The following is a 19737-nucleotide window of genomic DNA, read 5'->3' on the forward strand; positions in this document are numbered from 1 at the left end:
GGGTCAATATTTTTTAAAAAATTGTCCAATTCAAAGAAAATAGATTTCCAAAGCTCTTGGCAGTTTTTGTTGATCAAAACTGAAGGCCGAATTCAGAGTTCATGGGAACGCTGTGTGTCGGAAAGCTTTTCAAAAGTTATTGTTTCTCTATGGGTGAGAACATCGTATCAGACAGGCTCGCAAAGAATTGGTCTACAAAATCAGGTGATAGTTCAACCAAATTAGATAGCGCTGTAACTTGGCAGGTGTGAGAATGATTGCTGTCATCGAAGGCAGGACCAGCAATGTTCACAGAACGTTGTACCTGGATGATGTTGCTTTTGTCACTCGCTCCACTGTTACCACATGGCTGTAGTACAGGAGTCTCCACGAATGCCGTCATCAGGATTGGTAGCCGCTGGGGACAACACAATGCGTGAGCCGTTATCGGACTTAGCAAAGTATCGAGGTCCATTGGTACTGCTGATGGAAGTGAAAGACAGATGTCCAACACGCATTCCTCGCCGCAAAGCATACACCGTAGCACAGGTAAAATGCAATTTTGCCATATCGGTCTGAATGAAAGGAACCAGGTCATGTTTAGATCTCTTAGCCTGGCCAATCCGAGGACGTTAGTTATCCTGTCCCTGTAGCGCATTGCTAGGATTGTCTCTTCCATTCCCATGGGAGCTATGTCTGAGCCGAGGCTTGCCATAACGTAGCAGGATGGTCAAAAATAGAATCCCTGCGATGAGTCCCAAAAATAGTGGTATGCCGCCAAAGATGGAGTGCACAAAATTAGGAAAGATTCCCAAAATTGCCTGGAAGGGTGTTAGCAGTCCCGTAAAGACTGTCTTAAATATGCCTGGGATGCTTGTTGCACTAGACATGTTAAGGAGTTGGCTGAACATTTCTACGAAATGCACGGGGCAATTTGTTGATAAAAGGTCATGGACTTCAGTAGCCGTCCTTGCGACTAGAAGATCATACGTCTCTTTAGATGACGTTATAGGCACGGTTGTCTGTAAAAGCACAGATTTCATTTTGCTTAATGTATCAATTCGTATAGAATAGAGATTCAGACGAGGCCAGAGGGGAGTCACTATGTCTGGAGGCCCGCTCGGGAACAATGCTTGCATGCAACATTTGACCATGGACGTTACTTGTACTAGATAACTTTTCCCGGGCGTCAGGCCACAGCACCTGTGATCCGTTCTAAGAATGTAACTCCCGTTTGCGAGTTGCATAAAGAAGGGCTCTATCTGAGTTGCAGGTGTGACTAGCTGGTGGCATGAAAGGTTGTTTGAATTTCCATCACATGCTCCGTGTAAATTAATACCCTGACACAAAAGTATACCGCTTAGTGAGTGTTTACAGTTGTCACCACTAAGAAATACATTTTTGTCACTGTCACTATAGCAAGAATGAGTGTATGGTAATTTCCATTCGGATTTTACATATCCCTTACCCAATTGTTCATATTGGCCAGCAGGTATGTACTCAAGGCATTTATGAAATCGGAAAGTTGTTATCGGAATTGTGATAATTCCGTGTATTATCCATTCAATGACAGGGCTCTCTGACATTGTCAATGGTAATCTCTCGAGTTTCTCGATGCTCAAGATTGTATAGTCTGCTCCTTTCTGTGCCAAACTGATCTGTTTATCAGTAAGGTTAAAAATGGAAAATAATGACGTTGTGTTGATTAAACGCCAAGGCACATAGCCTGAACGAAGATTTTGCAGCGTCCAGCCTAGTTCTATAATAGAGCGTAATTGAGACTGGCCATGTTGTAACATTAGCAAATCTCTGTCTATCACATCAAAGGCAGAGGATACAATATTGTCCAAAGAATATATTCTGGAAGACAGAGTCATTAACCCATTGTCTACCACAGAAAGTGATTTCTCCAAATTAATACGATCTATTTCTCGTATTTTTTCAGCAGTTTCAATTTGCTTTACTTTCCAAGCCTCGTTGTAAGCAGCATAGATACTGGTCGCTATGAAACGCTTTTGACGCTGTTTGCGTGGTCCAAGAATGAAATCGCGCAAATCAGCACCATCTTTTAATAAAGACAAGTGTTGCTTAATTTCAGCCAGTGTGGCCGTAGCTAGCCATTCTAGGCAGAGTTTCCCTACACTGTATGTTGTTATAATCCCTGGATGTTGTCTCTGGGAGTATCTAGGGTCTAATCTGGTCATTTTTAACCCCTGTGTTTTATTCAGGAACCTATCTTGACAGCTATTTGTGTCTGTAGGCCAGATTAACCACTTTTTCCAATCAGGATGTGTTCTGTTGAAATTTAAAATGTGTGACACGTCTAACTCAATATCAGCTGTTGCATTTTCAGGTATTGGCTTTGGAATAGACGGTGTTTTAAGTTCTTTGTTCTTAGCTAGGCCAAGACAAGATGTTTGGTGTACAGTGTCATTTAAAAATAACATTTGTTCAGGTATCATGCAGGTTCTAAAAAGTGCTTCAATGCCTTGCACCTGCCAATCTTTTGTACCCCAAATCGTTTTCGTTTCAATATTATTTTTCCAATAATCAAAACCAAATGTCATCATTTTGTCATAAAATGCTTCTGAATATATCAATTTAGAATTTGTCAGCATTGTTTTCATTCCTGTTTTATCTAACAGTTTGTAATAAAACGTTTCTGCATCACTGGTGTTAAACCCTGAGAAGTATTTGAATTTCTCAAAAAATGCTTTAGAACTGCTTTTAGGTGGTGTAGCACAATGTTCCCATTGATTATACATAAAAACATTTCTAGGCTGTGCAGATTTATGCAAGTAATGATCCCCATAGTGGGTGTAACAGAATAACTGCTCATAACTAGATGAACCTTGTAAATAATCATGATCTGTGAATCTAGCTGACATTACTAAATCAGACATCCTGTCATTAATACTGTTAAAGTCCCAATCATCAGAGAATGTACTTGGTGTCACAAAGTCACTTAAGGAAACCTTTAGTTGATGAGGATACTTCAGGATTTCGACCGGACCATAGATCTCATAGTCTGTTTTCTCCCATACTACCCCACCAGGTATTGGAATTGCTGTGACATTTACTGTTGACAGTTCTCTTTTCTTCACGTGGGATGATCTGTGTGGTTTCAGGACTAGGTTGATGTTCTGACTTGCTGTGTCCATTCAATTGTAATGAACTTTCCTAAAATTAAAACTAAAATTAGGCATAGTAGGAGTATGAACACCCCTGAGATGATCCAATGCTCAATCAACGGTGAATCCAGATATAGTTCTTTGATTTGTTGAAGGAGTCCTGTTGTATTTTCTTTAGAATACTTTTTTGTTTCTGGCATCACTTCGGGGTCGTTAAAATCTTCAGAGAAGTTGTCGAAGTTGATGAAATAACCAGAGGCAGTTCTGTCAATTGATGGGATTGTTCTTTCAATCTGTCTCTCGGTAGCACTTTCTGATGCCACATTAGTGTAGACTGGTGTTGTTTCTTGACGAATTGTTTCAAGCTGTGTTTCAAGAGGCACGAGTTCCATGGCATTATTGCATAGTCCTTCATTGTGCACTGCAGGCTGATCGAATGTGATTAGTCTTTCAGTTTGAACCTCTTGGATTGTTGCAAGTTTGGGTATTCTGTTGTTTCTTGGGAGTCCACTGGGCCTACTGTTGATTATAGGCCACATGCTTGTGGTTTTACCAGATCGATAGACACGACTCTGTTCTCCTTTTTACCAGCAAGGGGCGGTAGCACAACTGATCTTGTTCCGGTGACTGCTAAGACAGGTACTGCTTTTCTGTAAGAAGGCCCAAATTCCTTCTTAACCGCGATCTTTTCTCTGACTAGATCCCCAATCTTTGGAATCCAGACAGGCCTTGCTGGGGCTGTTGCGGTGGTGCCTCGTCAGTGGTACTTGGCTGTTGCTTTAACTTTATGTTGCTTAATGATTTTCTTGTTTCATTCAGTTCCTGTAAAACAGCCAAACGGTCTTTTACTTCAAACTGCTTTGTTTCTTCTTGTACCACTGACATCTGACTATCGAGGTCCTGAACGTTCATTCAAATTCCGAACAATAGTTCGTATGGGCTGAAACCTTTTTAGAGAATTTCTTGGCATGTTGTTAAGACTAGTCTGGACACTTATTAAATGTTTGACCCACCCAGCGCCTGAACCTAATACCTTCGCTGTTATAGATTGCTTTATGTCCCGGCTTTTTCTTTCTACCACACTTGTGCGACGGACAAGAATACCGCAACCCAATTCCCATGCTGGCCATGGCCTCCTTATAGGCTCGAGAGCTGAAAGCAGGACCCTGGTCAGAATGGAACGTGGTAATTGCGTATGTGCCGATATGGACTCGCAAATCTTTTATAACCGTTCTAGCGTCAGCCGAGCGCTGGAGACCTCATTTTTAAGTGCTTTCCGTCTTAACTATTAATAGGACGCAGGATGGGGTGTAGGCAGCGTTACGCTCTTTCTGACTGGTAGCCGGTAGCAAAGTTCCTTACTGCGATCCCTATTACAGTTTTCACAGTTGTTTGCATATATTTGGTGTTCTACACTCATTCCCGGCCACCAGAATACTGATTGTAATTCAGTCAGTGATTCCTTGATTTCTCTGTGCCTTAGACCCAAACCCATGTGTGCGTCTGCTATTAAAAATATTCTCCTGTTCATGTTTGGAATTACTCTGTCCCCCACTCCAGGGATTCGAGCAAAAGGAACGGAGTTTGCATCGATTATGTATGCATAATTGAGTGGATAGTTTACGGGTAGTGCTGGGCAGTCGCCTTTTACGGTCGTTTTTACTGCTAGCATGGTTTCCCCGTCTATGTACTTATCTGTACGCTTTTTTGTGGCTACGGAAGCCGGGTTAGTTGCTTCCGCGGTGGCTGTATTAGCCAATGAATTCCCTGCAACGTGAACGCCATCACGTTGAAGACTCTGTGCGTGAATCACGTGAGTCTTTTGTAGTTCTTTGTGTAAAAGAGCTACCTCGTTCCAGAGCTTTTTATGCTTTATTGTGGCACCTGTGTCATCTTTGTAGTCGTTTTCGATCCAACTCTGCAGCTTATTGTTGTAAGAGTTGACGCAAAAATGAGAATCGCACACGATAAGTGTGGGGAATTCGCGTTCTGCATTTTCGAGCGCCATCTTTAAAGATCTGATTTCAGTTCTTTGAACCGAACAGTTTCTTACAGATTCAGTTTTTGTTACTTTCGGTCTGAATTTACCACACAGCCAACGACCTTTAATGATCGCACATGCTGCATTGTAGGATTTGCTCTCTACATTAAAATGCTGTACAAAGCTATCTGTATAGATTATACAGGCATATTGTGGGAGAGGCTGGATTTCGATTGGCAGAGGATATTCTTCTTCATATTCTAAATCATTCAGTTCTTCGTATTGCGGGGCGAAATAGTATTTCACGTCTTCCGCTCCTAGAGAATCTATGCACTGTATCCATTTCGGATCCAGTGACACTGTAGGCAGGTTTACTGGGCTGAATAGCGCCTCGAAGGCGGATTCCGCTGTAAGGATATTAATCCGTTTGCCGTGTGCTAGTTCTCGTTCATTTGCTAGTGCGATTTGCACTGCGTTCACAGTTCTTTCTGTGTGACTGAATGCTTTTTCTGCTTGTGTGTACAAGTGAGATTTAATTGAAATTGGTACCTTTTCTCCCTCATTAGAGGTTAGGTACGTGAATCCGCATCTTCCTGGGATGACTCGGATTACAAGATCGATCGTGTTGTCACGCGTATCTAATTTAGTTTTTGCTAACATGTCTGTTTGCAGTGATCTCAAAATTTCTGTGTGTTTTTGAGTCCAATTGATTTGTTTTAAATCAGGTTTTATTAGTTCGTAGAGAGGTTTAACCCTCTCTGCGTAATTTAGTATGTAAGTTCTTCCGAAATTCAGAAAACCTAGTATGGATTGTAAATTCTTCAGCGTTTTTGGAGCTTGGAGTACAGCGCACTTCTCTAAGAAGTTGTCCGCTAGGCTTTTCCCTTCACTTGATAATTCGTACCCTAAAAATAGTACTGTCAGATAGGCAATTCGGGACTTTTTAAAGTTGAATTTGTAACCCTCTGCTGCGAACCCAAGTATAATGGTGTTCACTCTTTTCAAGTGAGTATCCAAGTCGTCGTCTGTGAGATAAATATCATCTACGTAAGACAATGCTTCATCATCATAGATTTGTAGTAACTCTGTTACCCTAGCTGAGAATAGTCCTGGGCTGTTCTTGAACCCCTGTGGGAGTCGACATAATTTTTTCTGTGACCCAAATGCGGAGAAAGCGGTCAAGTATCTGCTTTCTGGTGCAATGTTTTGACAAAAGAAACCATTAGAAATGTCTAATGTCGTTTTATATTTTTTCCTAACTATATTATTCATTAGGGCTGCACTATGCGAGTTTTGTACTGCAAAAGTTTTGCAACATGTATTAAGGTGTCTGTAGTCCAAAACTAGACGATATGAATTGTCTGGCTTGGAGACAGGAAACAAAGGATTGTTCATTTGAGAGGTGCATGTTTCAATCACCCCCTGGTACTCAAGTTGATCTAAGATCTCCCTGACCTGTTTTTTAGCTTCTTGCTTTATGGGATACTGCCGTTGGGCAGTTGGTTCACTTTTTAATTGGATTTTGTGAGGCGGTGAATCCTCATCCCATCCTACATGATTTTTATATAATGCAGGTGCCTGGGCTACTGCCCATTTCCTTGCATATGTATATTTTTTATGAATCGGTATGTGATTCGAGAAGGCAGGCATAATCACTTCTTCGCCACGAGGGCACTCCCTGACAAACTCCGGGGGCCAATCTTTTTCAGCTAACAGAATATCATAGCCTTTTGAGAGCTTATCCCAAAATAGACCCTTAATTTTCCTAGTCTTATCACCCTCTATACGCAATGTTATTTCGTATATTTTATGGGGATCGCTAAGCCTGGCGTCGGCAGTTTCAACCTGAATGTATTCATTCGTGTCCACTGTCTCCAGATGACTCATCAAGATCTTGCGCGCTATACTGATTTCTGCTGCACTGTCCAACATCGTCAATGCCCACTCCCCGTTTTTCAACTGTGTCCTCAGTATTCTCGGCATGGTTGATTACTCTAATACTGGCTACCTTCTTTTTCTGAAATTGAGATTTCTTATTTTGAGCAGGTTCCTTGTCTTTGGACTTGGTGTGCTCTCCTGGGTCTGACCGTCCTCTTCTTTCCGAATTCTGTGGAAGAGATCGAGAGGGACGTGTATCAATACTTTGATATCTATCAGGTTTTTTTAGATTATCCCTATTTCTAAGGTTATATCTTTTCTCAGAGGGCTCCCGTTGGGGAGACTGGCGTTCTCGAGTCGGAGTTCTTTCCCTCCGTCCAGGAGACCTTCCTCTGGACTGGAAAACTTTTTCCTTGGGAGTGGATTGTTTATTTCCATCCCAGCTCTTTTTAGGAGTATTTAAATTATTTTTAATAAATAATTTTTCAGGATTTTCGAGCAGTTGGGGCTTAACTGGTTTTCCACCCAAGCTGTCTCTACCTAATTCTTCATAGCACTTTTCTATGATTTTTGCAAGCTCAACAGGATCTTTTATATCTGTTTCCCTCAACTTCTGGCGGATCGCCACAGATGCTGCTTCTCCCTTTATGTTGGCTAATAATATAGCCGTGACCTGCTTGAAGTCTTTCAGTAATTTCATACCTAGATTTAAAGCGGGTTCTGGACCGAATTAATTTTGAATCTGTTTTAGCACTTCTGGTATTACCGCCATAGACGGAACACCGTGTGTTTTTGTGTAAATGGAAGCAAAGACTGTACCCCAAGTGTCACAGTCCTCCACGTGTGGTGCGATTCCCATAGGAAGGCAGATGGTCAAGATTCTGTGTTTCTCAATAGGGGTAGTATCAGGAAATACTGCCTCTATTTGAGTGATTTTCTGGGCTAACCAGAAAGGAATTTGTTCCCGTTTTACGGGTGTTTTACCAAGACATGACTGTATGTTCTGTGGTGTAATTTTATTTGTGTTCCCCTGATGAGGGGTCAGCTGTGGCGTATTAACAGCTGGCTGGACTGTTGCAGTCCGTATTACATATTGGACTAATTGCCTATGTATTTTTATTAATGTGTTTAGCTGTGCTAACATCTCTTCTCTAGACATTTTTGCAATGTCAGGATGTGGTGTGTAGCTGGCTAGAACCGGCCACGTGGCTCCTGGTCTACCTAGTGGACCGAGCCTAGTTATGTGATTATTGTGTTTTAGGGCGCCATTAAACCAGAGCAGGTGCTCTTGAAATTTAAGTGGAATTTCAACCTCCTCGAAAGGGGCGTACTCATCCGGAGGTTCCTCTATTTTGTAATAGTGAAACTCTTGTGTTATAGCGTTTACCGCTGGAAAGTTTATCCATGAATAGAATACCTCTGTCTGCCGATACTCGTGAGCCTCTATCACGAAAATTACTGTACCACCTTGAGGAGGCAGTCCGTTTTCTATAAGTTTTAAAGTTATAGATCTTCTTAACTGGACCGGGATGATAATAGCACCCGGGTCTGTGTGTTCGGGACCTTGCTGAGTCGCATCTGCTGCGGCCCCAGAGGTTCCGTTTTCTGGCATTGTAAAAATGCGAGGTTTGCAGAGTAGGTCTCCAAGGAGACAAAGATTAGATGCACAATATTTTGGAACACTGTATCCTTCAACGTTGAATAAACCAGAGCTTTACATAGGAATCTCTTCCTACTAAGGTCGGGCGGATTTTAACCTTTCACCCACTCCAGACGTCTATTGGAGTATTTACGGGAGAAAGGGGTGTGAAATATGCACGACTGAGTTACTCTACCTGTCTTGCGTTAGTTTATCGCCTTACCAAACGTTTGGGCGCCATGTAGTGTAGTTCCTAGTTTCCCACTAGGCCCTGCGCATTGGAATAACATAAACAGTAGTATCGACGTGGAACTGCGGATATTCCAGGCCTCCACTGACTATGCTAAACTTAATTGGGTTGTGTTACCAACTAGCTCAGAGGTCACTGGAAACTTTCTTCTCTGCATAGGAAGTGATCAGCTTCCTTGGCACAGACAAGAAGGGATTCAGTTTTCCAACAACCGTGCAACATGACAACTTTGCTCCTCAGATCAAGAGTCGATCTCTAGGGTCGTGTGAAACAATAGACACAGATTTCACTCAGTCAGTCTAGTGCAGTTTACTTTCACGGTATGTAGAGAACAGAGAGACGGGCGTGTATCAATAAAGGGTTAACATTTATTGAACAGTCTTTCTTCTCGTACAAGAGAAATGTATTGCCACAATTGCAATAATTGTTATTATAAAAAGTACGTACAGTAAGATAAGTATTGCGAAATAGAACTGTAAAAGCATTGATATGGTTTCTTAGCCATACAATGGTTTAGAAGTAATAAAACATATATACAGTCATATATACATTAGGCTAACATACTCAACTGGTGCTTCTAACTAAGCCTACCCCAGTGTGCCTGACCTAAGCCTAACACGTGAAAGGGGAGTAAGTAAGTAGCTTAAGTTAAGTTGGTTTTGCCAAGGTTTGTTTCAAGAATTCTCGTCTTAAGGGTTTAGTCAACACCATACCTCTGAATAGAATGATGGAGGATTGGTATCTCCTTCAGGGGTCTCTCTCGATATCCCAGTCACCCGCGAGGGTAAACTGGAAGCGCCGGGACTGGATTTCTCTGCACGAGAAAGGCAGCGGCTTCTCTCAGCGCGTCGAGGAAGGAGGGGTGACAGCGTCCGCGGGCAGCTGGGCTGGATGTCTTCGCAGAGGACGGCTGCACGGCTCCTCAAGCGTACTGAACCATAGTTCGCGCTGTAGCGGCGATAATGGTAATCAGCAGCTTCACCACCACAGGATAGCAGGCTGCAGCGACAGAGTGCTAGTTTTTACCAACACAGGGTCATGCAGGCAGCTGGCATCAGCAACAGGTTCGCTCCATTGCTTAAGGCAACGTTGGTAATATTTATACCTGACAGGTGCCGGGTTTGACGCAAGTTTGCTGGACATAAGACGTCAATTAAAGATGTCACTAGGAAGTGACAGTTATCAGTTGCTCATTAGAGTTCCATTACTAATCAAAACATAGCAAGCGGGGATTTCCAGGTTTGCTAAGTTTTTATCTTGTTGAAGAACTCGGAGTGTTATCTAGGAATATCAGATAGTGACTGCTGCTTTGTCATTGCACTAATTGGTCGCAAAGGAAGTAGCAGAGAGTCATGCTGGAATGTGGCTCTGTTCGTGTGAGGCCAGAGATGACTTTTCAGAAAATCGCACTTGAACGGTTATGCCAATATAGGGAATAAATGGATTTATAGCCGAATAGGGGCATAAGGTCACAGTATCGATCAGGAACCTAGATAAGCACGCAACAGAAGGAGGAGATGAGCCTGGTTTCAGGAGGGAGTGAGTTCCAGATCCTGGGTGCCATTCCTGAGAAGGAGCGTTTATAGGTTTTTACCTTCCGGAATCTTCGAGGTTTTAGCAGAAGATTGTCTGTGCCTCTAGTGTTTCTAGAGCCGCCAGAGATTGACAGCTTCTGAGTGAGGTATCTGGGAGAGCTCCGGTGTAGAGCCTTGTGTGTCATGCAGGCGATTTTCAAATGTATTCTGGCTTCAAAAGGCAGCCAGTCCAGTGTTTTCAGATCAGGGGTGATGTGCGAGTGTTTTTTTGATCCAGTGATGAGTCTGGCTGCAGCGTTTAGAGAGGCTCTTAGGGGCGCAGTGCTGGTTAACGGGAGACCGCAAAGGGCGGTGCTGCCGTATTCAATTCGAGGGATTACTAGAGCTTGTACTGCAGTTTGGAAGTCTTTGGCTGGTAGGAAGGGTTTAAGTTTCCTCAGTGTATTGATTTGGAAGTTCGCTCCCTTAGTAGCCTTGCTGATATGATGCTGCATGTTAAGGTTGGAGTCGAGGGTTATGCCTAAAGATTTCGCTGAGTCCACTATGATGGGTTGGACATTGAGTGCAGTTAACTGTTTAAGCCAGGTTTGCGTGATGGGGATCTTCGCGGGAGGTGTGATCAGCAGGAATTCTGTTTTCAGAGCATTGAGTTTGAGATGATTATCAGCAAGCCAGGATTGGGTGCTTCTGATCGTAGAGTTCAGTAGTAAAATGTCGTTGGGGGATTGTAATTTGAGATATAGTTGGGTGTCATCTGCGTACATGTGAAAAAGTACATTGGATGCTTGGAGCAAGGTAGTGAGAGGTTCCATAACTAGGTTGAACAGGGTTGGTGATAGGGAAGATCCTTGGGGGACGCCTAACGACACAGGTATTGGAGAGGACATCAGGTTGTTACTCTTGAATTTCTGCGACCTGTTGTGTAAAAAGGAGGTGAACCACTTGAGAACAGTCCCAGAAAGACCCATTCTTGTGCTCAAAAGATCGAGTAACTTCTCATGTTTGACAGTGTCGAATGCCGAAGAGAGGTCAAGCAGGATGAGGAGGCAGGTATCACCTTGATCTAGAATTTGAAGGGCGTCGTCAATTATGTGCGTCATAGCTGTTTCAGTGCTGTGTCCTGCTCGGAAGCCTGATTGATGTGGGTTGAGGAGATCAAACAGGTCGATATGTTTAGTCGGTTGTAGTTGCGCGCATTTTTCCAATAATTTGGTGAGAGTGGGAATATTGGTAATGGGACGGTAGTTGTTTAGGTCGGATGGGTCGGCAGTAGGTTTCTTTAGCAAAGGTGTGACTTGTCCAACTTTGAGGGAGTCAGGGAAAGTTCCTTCTTGGAGCGAGCTGTTGATGATTTTAGTCCAGAGAGGAAGGAGCAGTGGGATGAAATCTTTGACAGCGTTAGCAGGGAGGGGATCCGAGAGGTGATTGGAAGGTTTCAAGGCGTTGAGCAGTTTGCCTATTTCTTCTTCGGAGTAGGTTTCAAAGGTTGACCATGTTGCATTATTTTTAGGTTCGGTGGGTGTTATGCAGTTGAGTGTGCTGTGGAGTCTTGCGTCCGCGCGGAGATCATTCTTTATGTTGTCAGTTTTTTGGGTAAAGAACGTGGCGAAGTCTTCACATGAGGGTGCTTCGTGCAAGGTACTGAGAGGTTGGGGTTGTTCCTTGGCTTGTGTTCTGATTAACTCAAACAGTTTTCTAGGGCGATTTTTTGCTTGGTCGAGCTGGAGGCTGAAGAAGTTTGCTTTCGAGCGCTTTATTTTCCTGAAGTAGGCGTTTCTCTTTTTCTTCAGGGTTTTCAGGTGTAGTGCAGAGGGAGCTGTCCTCCAGGTGCGCTCTGCCAGTCTCATGGCTCGTCTATCTTCATTGAGACTCCCGTCGTACCATGGGTTGGAGATTTTAGCGGAGACTCTTTTTAGCTGCATGGGAGCAGCCTCATTAATTATTGAGGTCACTGCGCTAAGATAGTGGTCAGTCAGGGATTGGACATCTGTAACGCCAGTAGGGGGGAGTAGGAGGTCGCGACTGTTCGGGGGTAAGGATAATGGGTTGAGTCTTTTCAGGTCTCTTTTCCAGACTTTAGGTCTGGTGGGTTGAACAGAGTTGAGTTTGACTTTTTCATTGATGTGAAATGTAACAATATGATGGTCTGACCAGTCACAGGGTTGAATAGCCTCAAGTTGAGTAGCGCCCTCTTTGGCGATGATAAGGTCGAGGATAGAGCCTTTCTCGTGGGTCGGGCTGTTGCATAATTGTGTGAGGTCCAGGGCGCTGAGGAAGCTTTTAAGACTATTTACCACCGCATCGTTAAGATCGTTCCAATGGAGGTTGAAGTCGCCCAGGTATATTTGGGTGAGCTGTCGTCCTGCATTGGTTGAAATCAGGTCCATCATTTGCTGGGCGAAGATGAGGTGGTCTCTGGGAGGGTGGTAAATGCTATGGATAGAACATATCGGTTTGCCATCGCTGATGATATCGAAGCAGATGTATTCGTAGGAAGTTGGAGAGGGTAGGGACGGCATGGGGACTTTCAGAACAGAAAGGCTGTTCCTGTATAGGCATGCGATTCCGCCATCTAACTTGCCAGACCTGTCAAGCCTAATGATGTGGTAGTTAGGGGGGACCAGAATGTCCATTATAGGTGTAGAGGATTCGGTTAACCAGGTTTCAGTCAGGATGATTAGGTCAAGGTCCAATCTTAGGATGAGATCAGCGATGGCGGCGGAGTGTTTAGAAGCCGATCTGCAATTTAGGAGAGTGCATTTGAGACGGGGTGTGTCTGGAGAGGAAGAGGGTACTAGAGAGAGGGGGACTTTTCTAAGGTTATTTGGGACGGATATTCTGTTGTTAAGAGTGGAGGATCTACGGGGGTTTGAGTGTATTGTGGGGATGGGGAGGTGCGGGCAGTTGTGAGGTTTAGGGGAGCTTGGTCGTAGGAGCGGAGGAGGGAGAGAGTGTCGAGGTCCGAGTGAGGGTTGCATGTACGAAGGGGGCGGTTGTTGCGATTGTGGGCGGGGATCGCGGTCCAGTGAGTGCGGCGGTTGTGCTTGTTGCGATTGTGGGCATGGGTCGCGGTCCGGTGCGAGGGACATGGCTTAGGAGCGTCGTCGGGACGGGAGGGGAGCAGGTTGAGAGGGGAGGTGGTGGTGAGTGAGGCGAGTCTAGGGGGTGTGGTGAGCAGCTCTTTGATGGTGTGCATGTCTTCCTTGATGGTGTGAATTTCTTCTTTGAGTTGTAGGAGGAAGGACATAATCTTGTCTAGCGTGGGGTGAGTATTAGTGCTGGGGGTGGAAGTCATGGTTGGGTGGCTGACCTGGGACTTAGCGTGCGGGTGGGGGGGAAGGTTAGTGTTCATGCAGGGCTCCGTGTTGTCGTCGTGCGGGTTGGTGTTAGGGAGAGAGGGTAAGGGGGCGATGGGAGTGGATGAAGTATGGAGGAGGTTGGAGGCGTGGAGGCGGGGATTGATGGCAGGCGGAGAGAGCGGGGTGGAAGTGGAGTGTATGATGGTGGTGAAAGGGGAGCCTGAAGGGAAGTGAGGGCTGAGAGTGGGGGGGGAGTTGAGGTTGGAGATGGTCCTGTCGTGGGGCGGGGGAGTTAAGATAGTAGATGTGGTGTGCTCTGTAAGGTTAGTTAGCGTGTGGAAGTGGGGGCTGAGAGAGGGGGGGGACAGGGTGTGGGATTTGTCGCTATGTGTGTCGATCTGGTGCTGAACTAGGTTAGAGGGGTTGTGGGCGGGGTCTATGGTGTCAGGGGGGAGAGGATGGGTGGGAGTATTATGAGTGGGTGTCACCGGGGTGGGAGTGTGGGGTCGGCAGGTGTGTGATGGGAGGTTATTTATGTCTGTGATTGCGGCGTGTGGGGTGGTTGCAGCAGGTGGGTGACTGTTGTGTTGGGGGAGGAGGGGAGGTGTATGTCGTTCTGGTGCTGAGCTAGGTAAGAAGAGTTGTCGGTGGGGGCTGTGAGGTCTAGGGTGATAATACTGGAGGGGATGTGCGTGGGGGTCCGATGGTTGGAGAGGTTCTCTTTGAAAGTGGGGAACAGGTTGTCTAGTAGTTCCAGGTTCCTGTCTGTGAATTGAATTAGGACAATCCCGTTATTGTAGATAGTAATAGTGGTTCTGCCTAGGAAGAGTTGGGAGGGTGTGATGGAGAGAGTTAAGCAGTGAGCGGATTTCCTGGTGGTGGAGACAGTGAGTAGTGTGAGGAACATTTTTCTCCATTGAGCTCTGCGAGAGGTGTGGAAGATGATATCGATGTTAAGGGATCCATTGACTGGTGAGAAGTAGGTGTCGACAAAGGGGATTTCAGGGTGAGACCTCAGGAAGTTGTGTTTAAAGCGATTAGCGGCTTTTTTGGTGAGTGCAGATGGGTAGGAGGCATTTAACTTCCTTGCACAATGTCGCACGGACCCAGTGCCGCGCCACTGCGTGTGAAAAAGGTCCGCGCCACTGCGTGTGAAAAAGGTCTCTGTTCCAAAAGCGCTGCGATGTCATGCAAATGTAAGATAAGCGCTATGCAAATACTGGTACTATAACCAACAAGCAAAAAGACACAGCGCATAGAAGCATTTGCTTCTAGGCAGACAGCGTATGAGCCTTGTGCAGCCCTGGCAGTAGGAAAGCCGGACACTACATAAACACGATCACGGTGCATTAGCCGGTAATACCGATGTAAGCAGAAGGCTGACGCTGCAGCTGCTGGAATAATGATTCTGCCATTTATTCTGGCCAACACTAATCTGCTGTGGTGCGTGAAGGTCCAGCCTGGGCAGGGAGCAGGGGCAATAAAACAAAGGCTAAATGGATTAAAATATTTACATGGTCACAGGTCACGGCTGCGTCACATGCGCCTGCTAAAATTGTCTCCCATTACTGAGGTAAATCCAGTTTACGGTTTGCAAACGGCTTATTTCCTTCGCGGCACAGAGAGAGAAAAACACTGGAATTTCAACCAATTGAAGAAAAAATAAACTCAGCTGACAGTGGCGGACGCATACAATCAGTGCCGATGTGCAACTAAAATCCATTGGAATTGCCTTGCCAACAGTTCAATGTATGCCCAAAACCCACTACGCAAAATACATCTCGTAACAAGACGGAGGGAAGAGAGGGGAGGGGGGAGGAGAAATGTGACACGGCGGGAAGGGGAGGGGGCGGAGCGGGTTAAATTAAACTAACAAGACGGACGGAGGAGAGGGGAGGGGGAGGAGAAATGCGACACGGTGGGAAGGGGAGGGGGCGGAGCGGGTTAAATTAAACTAACAAGACGGACGGAGGAGAGGGGAGGGGGGAGGAGAAATGCGACACGGCGGGAAGGGGAGGGGGCGGAGCGGGTAAACAAATACGGACGTGCACGCGCTTTTAAGCTCAATGCGCATGCGCATTGAGCTTAAAAGTCACGGGCACTGCAAGGAATCGCCACGATTCCTTGCAGTGGATAAAGAGTGGATAAGTCCCAATACTCTCGCTTGCTCGATGCGCATGCGCATCGACAGGCGAGACCTAATAAATGGGGTAGCACTCTGAGCGTTATTATGTTCAGAATATAGGTAGAATTATAATACTGCAATAATAGGCAGAGATTCATTCATATATGAGGTAGCAATCTGCATTACAAATTTTCAACATATAGGTAGGATTATACTACTGCAATAATATGCAGACATTCTTTCATGTATGAGGTAGCAATCAAAAGCAGTGCATTACAAAAGTTTAAAATACAGGTAGGGGAATAGTAGTTTCATATATGAGGTAGCAATCTGCATTAAAACTGTTCAAAATATAGGTAGAATTATAATACTGCAATAATAGGCAGACATTCTTTCATGTATGAGGTCGCAATCAGAGTCAGTGCATTACAGAGTAACCAACAAACCAGCAAACCAATAACCAACAAACATCCTTTCACAAGATGGTGTGAATACATAACTTAGCATAGTAGTTGGTAGTTGAGATTAGCCTAATACGCTAGGTTCTTAGTGTCTGTTCAGATAATGATCCCTGCCCGAGAGAGACTAGTGAAAAATGGCCGCCAAATAACTGGGTTAGACAGTAGTCCTCTGTTTGTTGCTGTTGCTTGTCTAGCAGGAAGAGCAGTTTCCCTTCCTCTACATGCAAGCAGTGGAGGTGGAGATATTAGTCCTCTGTCTGCTGCTGTTACTTTGAGCATAGGGGAAGGAATTTCACTTTCTGTCTAAGCCAGCAATGCTCCAGCTCGCTGGGTGGAATGCTTATCTCTGTGTGGGGGAGTTAATCTGAGGAGCCTTGTGGACAGAGGTACCGGAGGGGATTTATTGTTACAGGTTTATGGCTCCAGCCATTTTGAACAAAGAAGGTATTTTAAAAAAGTGTGCAGGCGGGAAGGAGAAATAATTACCTTACGTCTCTGTGTGCCTTTTGAGTCTGCCAGCAGAACTTTTGAAGCAGTGGTTTAATCCATAACGTGACCCAGTCTCTTACGATATGCCGAAATATGTAAATTGTGTGTAATTAACCTCCAGAGATTAGATCATGGCTCCAAGACTATTACCGTGAGGGCAGCGCAGGCAATTGCCCGGTATCCAACAGGGCCGAGGGGGGGGGGGCAGGCTCCGGTCTTCTGTCGCATCTACTGCTCTTGTTGTTGTAGCCCCCTTCAGTCGTTCCTCGCTGGGTGGTAGTACTGTTTTGAATGAAGGAACCTGCCCAGAAGAAGAGCGGAGAAGCTGTGAGGAGGAACTACCACTTTGCTGTGTGCTTGGCCAGCAGTGGCTGCTTCTGTCTTGGGCAGAGAAAGGACTGGACTGAATTTTCTGCAACTTCTTTGTTTGAGTGTATCCAAGGGCTAGAGGCTGTACAATAAGTCTGAGGCACAACAAAGATTTCAAGTTCATCTGCTACTAGCTCTGGGAACTGTGTGTTTTGTGCTGCAACAGAAGAAAACAAACACAAGGAGATGATGGATGGAGCGCTGAAACTTTTCAGACACTCTTCCCCAGTCACAGATCTGGGTTGAATCCATCATCGTTCTTTAGCTCACTTCGCCACCCCAGTTAAGACACAGCCATATGCAAATCAGTCTTGACCCTGTGCATCATGAGAACAGTCTAGCCTGACCTGCCAAGCCATGTCTTCCCTGTACCGGAAACATGCATCCTGGGACCGGTTTCGGGCTAACAGCCCTCATCAGCCAGGCTAGCCTGAATCCAGTAGCAAAGTGAACAAGGGACCCACGTCAGGGCATACCCTGCCAACTTAGGGCAAAGAAAGCAAACCAACGCCATCTATGACACCGCTACTGGCTCTGTGTCCTGAGGGCAGCGCCACACTTCGGACCTCAACCCTGGTCTCACCGACTCCACCGAGCCACTTCTTGCACAGTGACCTGTGGGCACCGCACTTCCCCTTGCCTCGCTTCACTCCTCCTCCCTGGTATCCCCAGCACTGCAGCTCCACACCGATATCTACGGCACTGTTTGCACCATGGTTTGAGCAGACCCCCCAGTATATTGCGGCATAGATTTGCAAATTTAGCGGCGCAAAAATTGAATTTTAGCGGCACAAAAATGTAAATTTAGCGGCATTATTGAAGCACTTTATTTTACTCGTAATTGTAGGAAGGTGAATATCTGACTATGGTGGCCCCCAACTTTTTGCCTAGTGTTTTGCTGGTTTTCGACATAGTTGGCCTAGGATCCTGCTATCCAGGACCCCAGGCTTCCTGCTCTCTCTGTTAAAAGGGACTCCATATACCTTAGGTACATATCTAATTGGTATTGGGTGACTCTTGTAAGTCCTTGTACAGTGTACCATAGGTACCCAGGGCATAAGTGCGCCCAAGGCCTACCAGGGGCTGCAGCATGTATTATGCCACCCCTGGCTAGCCATCCAAAACTGACACAACTGGCTGGTACCACAGCTGGGGCAAGGTGGTGTAATCACCCTTTGCTGTAGATATAGTATACCTATATCTAACCCTAAAATGGACACATATCCTCCTATAAGTCACTCCTATGGCAGGCCTTAACAATCCTGGAGGCAGAGTGCTTGGAATTATGTGAGATGGTGCTCTAGCATGAGCTGAGCCTGTCTGCAGCTTTCGGAACCAAGTCCTTTAGCTGTTTCCATGATAACGCTATACCATATACTCTTAAGTGCATTATAATCATCGCGGTTATTGCTAACTTTGGCATAGCATTATCAAAACATGTCGAGTAAGGTGTCATACGAATTGGAATACTACCCGCTCGCCAGTTCTGGCGACGGGGGTAGCATTCCACCCTTTTAGAGGGACTCGACATGTATGTAACTGTGAACCCCAGTTAAAGTTAACCCGAGCCTCAGCATCACAAAATGGATGCTGCCACCACAGACACAAGTCTGACCTCCTGCTGCTGGGAGTCCTTCCAGCAAGGGAGGCCTGGACAAAGGGTTTCCTGCCTTGGGAGGTGCTAGCACCACCCCAGACAGGATTTTGTGTATTAGGTAGGACAGGCTGAAAGGAATGAGACATGCCTGGGGCACACAAGGTGTCCCTGTGCATAGCCCGGTTCAAACCAGTTGCTGGGGCACTCCAGCCCCAGCTCTGGCGCGAAACTGGACAAAGGATAGGGGGTGTAACCACCCCCCTTCCTGGTCCCACCCATAGGAGGGACCTAGTCACAGTACAGCCCCCTTTAGGAGAATAAAGGTCGGAGCTGGTCCCATTCCAGATTAGATTAATCCTGAACAACTTTACAAGAAGAAACTCTGGACTTCGACGTTCTGCTCCACAGAAGACTGAAGAAATCTCCCTTGTGGCCAAGGAGTGACCACCCTGCACAAGCAGGCACCATCAAGCATCCTAGTGGTTCACTTTGTCCTCCTTCTTGCCGAAACCAGACTTCAGAGCCCGACGAGATCCGGACTTCCAGACCTCTCCGACCTCTACCTACATCTTCTGCACCGCTAAGATCCGTGGGTGCAACGAGACACGTGGGACCGGTCATCTTGAAGAAACTGCCCTTTGCTTCCAGCACGACTTCAGAGGCATCCTCGAGAAAGTGCTTTGGGGATTGAGAAGCCCCAGCCCAGAGCAGCTCCTGCACAGAAGACCAGCCCTCCAGCATCCATGAGATCTGCGTGGGGCCCTTTTGCTTGATAGCTGCTTGACGCATTGTCTGGTCACTTGCCGGCTGGCTAGTGGCCTCCTAGACGACGATCCACGACATCTACACCGCTGGTCTGGTTGCTCCAGACTGGCCCTTGCTTCCCTGCAAAGGAGAAGCACCCCGGACCCTCCTGGTCCGCACCAGACGCCTTTTCCACTCACTGCGTGGGTTGCATTTGCCAAGGCCTGTTGTTGCCGAATTTGGAACCAACACCGCTGAGA

The 19737-nt window shown here is 45.9% G+C and overlaps 1 protein-coding gene across 2 annotated transcripts in view; it reads left to right on the plus strand.

Annotated features, from left to right (window-relative positions):
- Positions 1 to 19737, plus strand: part of ZFX (zinc finger protein X-linked) — a 606526-nt gene that overhangs the window by 94789 nt on the left and 492000 nt on the right. The gene's annotated exons all lie outside the window — the stretch shown is intronic.

This window comes from Lissotriton vulgaris, chromosome 8 (assembly GCF_964263255.1).
Source record: "Lissotriton vulgaris chromosome 8, aLisVul1.2, whole genome shotgun sequence".
Taxonomy (NCBI): Eukaryota; Metazoa; Chordata; class Amphibia; order Caudata; family Salamandridae; genus Lissotriton; species Lissotriton vulgaris.